Here is a 7,177-nt window from a genome sequence, read left to right as displayed (position 1 = left end):
CAAACGCAGTTTTTCAATGCCAGGACCACAGGGACAGCCTCTTACATTTTCACAACACACCTCTGCTCTACGTAAAGCAAAACAGGAAAGCATCCAGCTCCTCATAACTGCCTGGGCACCCACCAACACTCACAGGTACCTCCCAAGGGCTAACCTGAAACACAGGGAGGGGGACTACTCAGAGGGCAGAACTGTATGAAGTAAAACACGTTGATTACTTCAGCATAAAACTGCTTTAGTGTTCACTAGAAGAAACCTATTTAAGGTTTCAGTGAAGTTATTCTGAGTATTCTTCACATCCACCAGCCAATAGTTTGAAAAATAGGAGTTTATGTAGGCATCCAAGGACGGGATCAGCAGGAGCATCCAAGGTCTTGCCATCACCAAACTATGCCAACAACAGCTACTCCCGTCCTGGTGCCGTTGCATCCAGCAAGAGATCAGCTCTCAACTCGCACCTTGCCTGGAGCTCATTTTCAAGTCTAGACTATCACTGAAGGACCACTTCTGCCCATCATCTAGCTCAATCCTGAAGACAACACCACAAAGCAACTCCTCAGCCGTGGCGATCCAATCGGCAGCACAGCGTGGCTGGATTAGCACGGAGCTGCTGGCGCTGCAGTTTTACCAGCTAAAGAGCTACCTCAGCCCCGTGCCACAGACCAGCCGGCTCAAACTTCAGGCACCAGCTAACTTCCAACAGCTTTGTGCGGCCAGCAGTTTGGTTTAGGACAAAACTCTAGTTACGGCTCACGAAGCGACGTGACAGCCTTGACATCCAGATTCTCAAAGGGATTTACTGACTCCTGGGGGAGCCTGGAACTTAAATGCCTTTTGGGGTCTAAGCCTGTTTTACTGGTGAGCCAGCCTCCCTGCACTCAAGCCACGGATCTTAACCAAGAGTTGAAAAACCTTGAGCAGATTGAATATGTCACTGTCTGTGGAAGCTCACTACATCAAGAGGCAGAAAACGCTGCAAACCACGCATGGCTATTTGCCTACAGCTGAGTTTAGCTGGTTAGTTGTCTTAGTCTCACACTAGAGGATGTTGCTGAGGCCTTCTGTTCTTACACTTGCCAGTATGCTTACACTTGTCCTTCCATGTAACCCGCACGTTTGGCAGCAGTTCTTCCAATTGTTCTGTCTCAAAATACTTATCAAAATAAAAGTTACCGTCACCTTCATTTAAGCTGGCCCAAATGCCCAGACTGAGCCTGCGCTCCTCCTGTAACACTGACATTTTTGACAAAGGGCTGTCTTACCCTGCCGCAGGAACAAGCGAGCGCAGTATTCAAGCAGCCTCGCCTGCCTCGGACTGGCCAGCGCAGGCAGCAGCAGGCAGTGTGGCACAGGCAGCCTGAGCGGGCACGGGAAGGTACCCCCTGCTCAGCCCTGCAGCACCAAAGCCAAGCTGTTGCCACAACCAGAATTAACCAATTAAAAGCTGCTCAGTAATGCTCCAACACAACAATATGGTGGGTTTTATCTCCATAATACAGACATACTCTTGGGCAGCAGGATTTTCCCTTCAAAAACCTCTCTGGAGAGGCGAGGGAAAATTAACCTACACCACTTTTTGAGGACAAAAATCTACCTTTGAAAACATACTTGGAGCGTGTACACAAATGTGTGTTCAGTAACTTGAATTCTAAGGATTACAAATAAGCATGGTTTAATTAATCTCTTAAAGATCATCATCATTTTGTAGTCTAGCCAACTGAAAGTACTAACAGTTTCAGCAACAATACCTCCGTGAAAAAAATCTATTCCCTCTTCCTTCTTTGTCCAACTGCTGCAACCTCAGAAATGGCAATTCCCCCCACCCCTTTTTTTTTTTAGGTTTTTCTCTCCTATACCACTGAGTAAAACACCCACCAACATGGTGGTGTCAAACATCCACCGAGAATTAGGCTTTTATAATCCTCTCAACAACAACCACCTTAGACTCGGATATATTAACAAAGAAGGGGACTGTTGAGGCTCCTTGGACGTTTAGGTTGTTTTCACTTTAAGAAAGCAGTTTGGGCTGTGTGGGAAGCTACAAGACAACTTTTAATGACAGATTTTGATGTTGCCGCTCAGTGTTTTTTGTGGCTGGCAGAGCCCCGTGTAGTTTACTGGAAGACACGTGATTCAGCAGCAATTATAAAACTGTCCTGTGTTTTACCTGGGTGGTCTGTGCATATCCTTGAGCTGGCTGAGGTGCATATGCGCTGTAGCTGTAAAATGAATTTGAAAACATTTATCATGCATCCCTGTATTTCTGACTTGCACAAAACATGTATCACAAGACAATTTTCACATATCCAAATGAGTTCTGCTGAAATACTATGGTAATACAAAATCTAAAAGCTAAAGGAAAACCACAGGATTTACAAACGTACCCGAGTTAAGACTAAACCACAATTATTATATACTTGTATTACATCTTTTTAAAACAGAGAGGATAAGACCACAATGCTACTTACCCCTGCTGAGCTGCAGCTTGGCTATAGGTACTATAATCTACAAGAAAAAAAAAAAAAAAAAAAAAAAGGAAAAAAGGTTGACAAAGGCTTAACAAAATTAACAGTGTAAGAGCACAGCAGCTGGAATTTCCTCCCGCAGCTTGAAAGAACTGCTATAAACCGCTGGAAATCCAGTTTCAAAAGAGTACAAGGTAAATGTACTTTTTCAGTCTTTTTGAAGGAAACAAAAACCTCTCTTCCCTTCATTGTTACTGCTGTTTGCAGCAGCAACTTTGATCTCAAATGACCCTACTTTAATTTAACTGCCACCTTGGATGACACCCAAGGGGGATGGCAGGAGGGTGTTTTGTTTTGGAACAAAAGAAACACTGGGGCTGACACTTACAAACCCCCCACCCTGGTTTCAAAGGGCCAGGTTGCAAGCTTTTGGGTCTGCGGAAACCACCACACTTCACTCTTTCTATTTAACTTTCAAGGACATAAACAAATGGCTGGAAAGTTCTAACACCTGTCCCCGGCAGGGTTTGAGATGGGCAGCTGGCCGTAATTCCTTCCCCAAAGCCCTGATTCACACCAATACCATGATTTAGAGAAGAACCAAAATCCTGAAAATTTAAGCAGAAAAATCTACACTGAACCGCTTTGCTGTTGGGAATGGAAAATGCGTCCACATGGCAATTACAAGGCTATATTTGAGATGATTACAGCTCCTAAATGTATGTTTTCGCTCAAAGTCACCAAACAACTCCAGTTCCCATCCAAAATTCTAGAGCAAACGATGAATTCACCACTTAGGCCAGACCTTGCCAGCCAGATTCCAGCTCTGCTGGGACCAGAGAAGTCCCGAGGACAGAGATCAGGAATGAGTCCAGACCTTGCTTGCATCTGCCGCTCAGGCCATGGCATCTGACTGACCTGGAGGCAGAAGCTGGACGTTAGTATAGCTTTTCTCAGGCGGAGCCAGATAGTCCTCTGCGGGAAGAGGTTTCAGTGTTTCTATCGCAATCACACCTCGGGGTACACTGATCTCAGTTAGAAAACTAACCAGTGAATTTGAGGAACCCGGCTGACAACTTCCTACAGCCTTCATTTATCCCTAGGTTGTAAGGACTGCTTTAACAACTTCATCACTTTGTTCACAACTGAAGGTGACTGAGCACCAGGAATCATTTTGAAAATACTCTTTTCATACACCAGAACCTGTTTCTTGAGGCCACAGATTCATCCCTAATAAAGCTTTCCTCCCCTCCTCCTAACCCCTCTATGTGAGCTTACGGCTTTTCCTCCTTTTGCATTTCCTTCAGCTGATGCTGGAGCTCAGACCCTGGGGTGCGAGTTGATGGAGAAGGAAAGGAAGTGCCGTGATGCTGGGAGTGTTTTTTGACAGATATTAATTACTTTGACCATGCACCAGAGTGCAGGAATCAGTACGAGTACACAAGGAAGATGCCTGAAATACCGCGCACAATAACAAGACGCTGAACTGCTATCCAAAGTCTTCCATGCTCCTGAGACGCACCGCACAAGTTGTTAAACTACTTTGGCACCACTCCTGCTTTCCTTACGGTTTGTCATGTTTAACATTGAAAAATCTAGCTTGTTAAATTCAGGATCGCTGCTCTTTTTTTTTCAGTTTACATGTGGCTCTAAGCTCTGCTAAATCCTGAGTGTTAAAGAACATTAATGCCCATTCCTCCACATCCATCTTCCCTCTCCCACTGCCTCCTTTCACCAACACCCCTCCATCCTCCCCCCCATTTCACCGTACACTGCCCTCCACCCCTGCCTCTTCACCCTCCAACCACCAAAACCTCCCTACTCCTCATTTAATTCTCATTTTCCGCACCCCGTCGGGTTACCACAGTCCTCCAGCTGTTAAAAAATGGCCAGGCTGCTGAGCACGGATCTCCCCAACCTCTATCCCTCTTTGGTAGACCCCAGCAACCTACCACCCTCCTAAAGAGCTACTGGGGCCTCGAGCTATGCACAGAGTCTTCAGTTAAACACCCATCACGCATCCCTTCTTACAGCCTTCCCCCAGCCCTACCTAGACATGACATTTTCCCCTTTGCAGGATTAAATCCAGGTGTTGAATTTGCAAATTGTCTCCAGTAATCCCTCTCTTCTAATTTGCTCAAATTTAGATTAACGCAAAACATTAAAAAAAATATTATGGTTCATTTAGTCAAAACCATCTCCTAGCCTTTATGTCCAGTGGGAAATTAATCTTCATCTTTCTATTTCATGAGGCTCAAGAGCACAACAGTGCAACCGAAAATAGCAGCTCCCACAGAAGAACATTTCCATGTATTAAGCGGAAAGACAGCTGTATTTTTAAACCCCATTTTGACAATTCCATCGGCACATGTTTCTTTAGCAACTTTTTTTTTTTTTAACTTCTCCAAGGTGATATTAGTCATATTGCCTCACACTCCGTGGCTTGTGACATTTTCCTCTGCGGAGAGCTCCGACCTTCGGCTGCTGGGCTTTAAGGCTACTTTAAGGCTGGTGCTGCCGTGGTTGGCAAGTCTCAGTTCTGACCTGTTTGCATCCAGCCGGAGCCCTCGTGTAAAAGCACGTCTCCTCCTACGATGCTTCACTGGTTTTATTCAAAGAAATTACATTTGCACCAGAAATCCTCCTGAATAGCCACCAGAAAAGCCGAAAGCACAGAGGAAGCCTTCGGTAAGGGCAGGGATCTCCCGAAAAAGCGTAACTCAAACGAATCTTCCGGCGCTGGAGCACCGAGGATCCGGTATCGCAAACAACCCTTTAACAAATGTCGAGGTGGGATCACCCGGGCACGGCGACCCCGGGGAGGCACCGGAGGGGTGACGGGCTGCGCGGGGCTCAGGACGGCCACGAAGCCCTCAGCCCAGCCGGGATGGAGCCCGTCTACCGCAACGCGGGGGGTGCCCGGCGCCTCGCCTCGCCCCGCCGTGACAGGGCCGCGGCCCGGCCCCGAGGCGCTCCCCTCAGCCCGGGCGGCCCCGGGCTCAGTCCGTCCTGACGGGCGCCGGGGCGGGAGGCCGGGCCGGCTTCAGCCGCTCCCCGCCGAGGCGGCGCCGCCGCCAGACCCCGGCCCGAGCCGACCCCCCCCGGCCCCGCTTACCCGTCGACGCCATTTTCTCGCCTTCCTCCTCCGCGCTCCCAACGTCCGGCCGCCGCCGCCGCCCCGCAATGCGCATGCGCTACCCGGCCCCGGCGGGCCGTACCACGGCGGCGGCGGCGGCGGGGACCGCGGCCGGGAGATTACCGAGGGCTCGCCTCATCCCGCCCCGACACGCCGCCCTTCCCCACGGTCCACGCCCTCCGCGGAGAACCGGGAACGCCCCGCGCCGCAGCGGCCGTCGCTCGGGAGGGCGGTTCTCCCGCGGTGCTGGGCGCTCTCCCCCCCCTCCTCTCCTCCCGCCCCCCCCCCCCCGCCGGGCGACGGGATGGTACGGCCCGCGGCCGTTAGGGACCGTCGCGCAAGAGCCGTTGGGGTCGGGAGGCGGAGCGGTGGGCGGGGCTGCGGCGGCGTGATGTCATCGCCGGGCGTCACGCGGCAGCGGCCGTGCGCCGGGTCGCTCCTGACGTCACGCGCCAGCAGGCGGCGCCGCCCGCGGCACGTGCCGCCCGTGCCCGACGGCACGCCCCGGTGCAGTACCGTCGCCTGACGTCACGCTCCGGCAAGTGACGCCACGGGCTGCGCGTGACGTCACCAGGTGTCACGCGTCGCTCGCTCGCAAGCGACGCCGCGGGCCAAGCCGGGTGTCGCGTGGGATCCCGCGCCGTGCCTGGCGTTGCACGCTGCCCGCGCGGTGTCACGATGCGGGCGTGACGGGGTGACATCACCCGTGACGCCGTGTGTGACGTCACCCCCGCCACGACGCTAGCGGTGTTGTCCCGTGAGGCCACGGGTGGGGATGCAGGTAGACCCCAGCGGCTGCCGCCCCTCGTGTCCCGTGTCCCCCCCAGCGCCCTGTGCCACCCCGCCTGCTGCTGCTGCCCCAGCGGGTGCCGGGCGGGCTGCGGCGCGTCCCGCGACGCCTGCGTGGGTGGGTGGGTGGGTGGTGTCCTGTGGGTGGTGCGGCGTAGGGGGCTGTCCCATGGATTGCCTGACACGGGTGGGTGTCCCACGGGTGGCATCGCATGGGTGGGTGTCCCATGGGTGGCATCACGTGGGTGGGTGTCCCATGGGTGGCATTGTATGGGCAAGTGTCCCATGGGTGACATGGTATGGGTGGGCATCCCACGGGTGGCATCGCATGGGTGGGTGTCCCACGGGTGACATGGTATGGGTGGGTGTCCCACGGGTGGCAATGCTTGGGTGAGTGTCCCATGGGTGTCATGGTGTGGGTGGGTGTCCCACAGGTGGCATCACATGGGTGGGTGTCCCACGGGTGGCATGGCGTAGGTGGGTGTCCCACGGGTGGCATCGCATGGACAAGTGTCCCACGGGTGGCATGGCGTGGGTGGGTGTCCCACGGGTGGCATGGCTCAGCCATGTGTCCCCTGGGTCCCCCTCCAGGTCACCGCAGCCCATTTCCCCGTGGCCCCCTCCCACCCCACCGCCAGCCCCAGGGACCCCCCGTGGGACCCCCCCACTGCCCCCAGCCCACCCACTGTGTGCGGAGGGGACCCGCTCCAGCCCCCCGTATCCCCACCCGGCTGCACCCATGGGTGCCCGCTTCACCCGAGGGTCCCCCAGGGCGCTGAGGGACGCA

At 53.4% G+C, this 7,177-nt stretch overlaps 1 long non-coding RNA gene across 1 annotated transcript; it reads right to left on the bottom strand.

The window, feature by feature from the left end:
* Positions 1-1,800: 1,800 nt before the first annotated feature.
* Positions 1,801-5,676, bottom strand: LOC142037430 (uncharacterized). The gene is made up of 3 exons (XR_012652373.1): positions 5,581-5,676; positions 2,469-2,505; positions 1,801-2,219 (listed from the first exon to the last, which is right to left on the bottom strand). It is a non-coding gene; the product is annotated as an uncharacterized LOC142037430 (long non-coding RNA).
* Between the last annotated feature and the right edge of the window lie 1,501 nt (positions 5,677-7,177).

This window comes from Buteo buteo, chromosome 11, assembly GCF_964188355.1.
Source record: "Buteo buteo chromosome 11, bButBut1.hap1.1, whole genome shotgun sequence".
NCBI lineage: Eukaryota > Metazoa > Chordata > Aves > Accipitriformes > Accipitridae > Buteo > Buteo buteo.
Note: the sequence above shows the minus strand (reverse complement) of the source record. Positions and strands in the feature narration are given on the sequence as shown.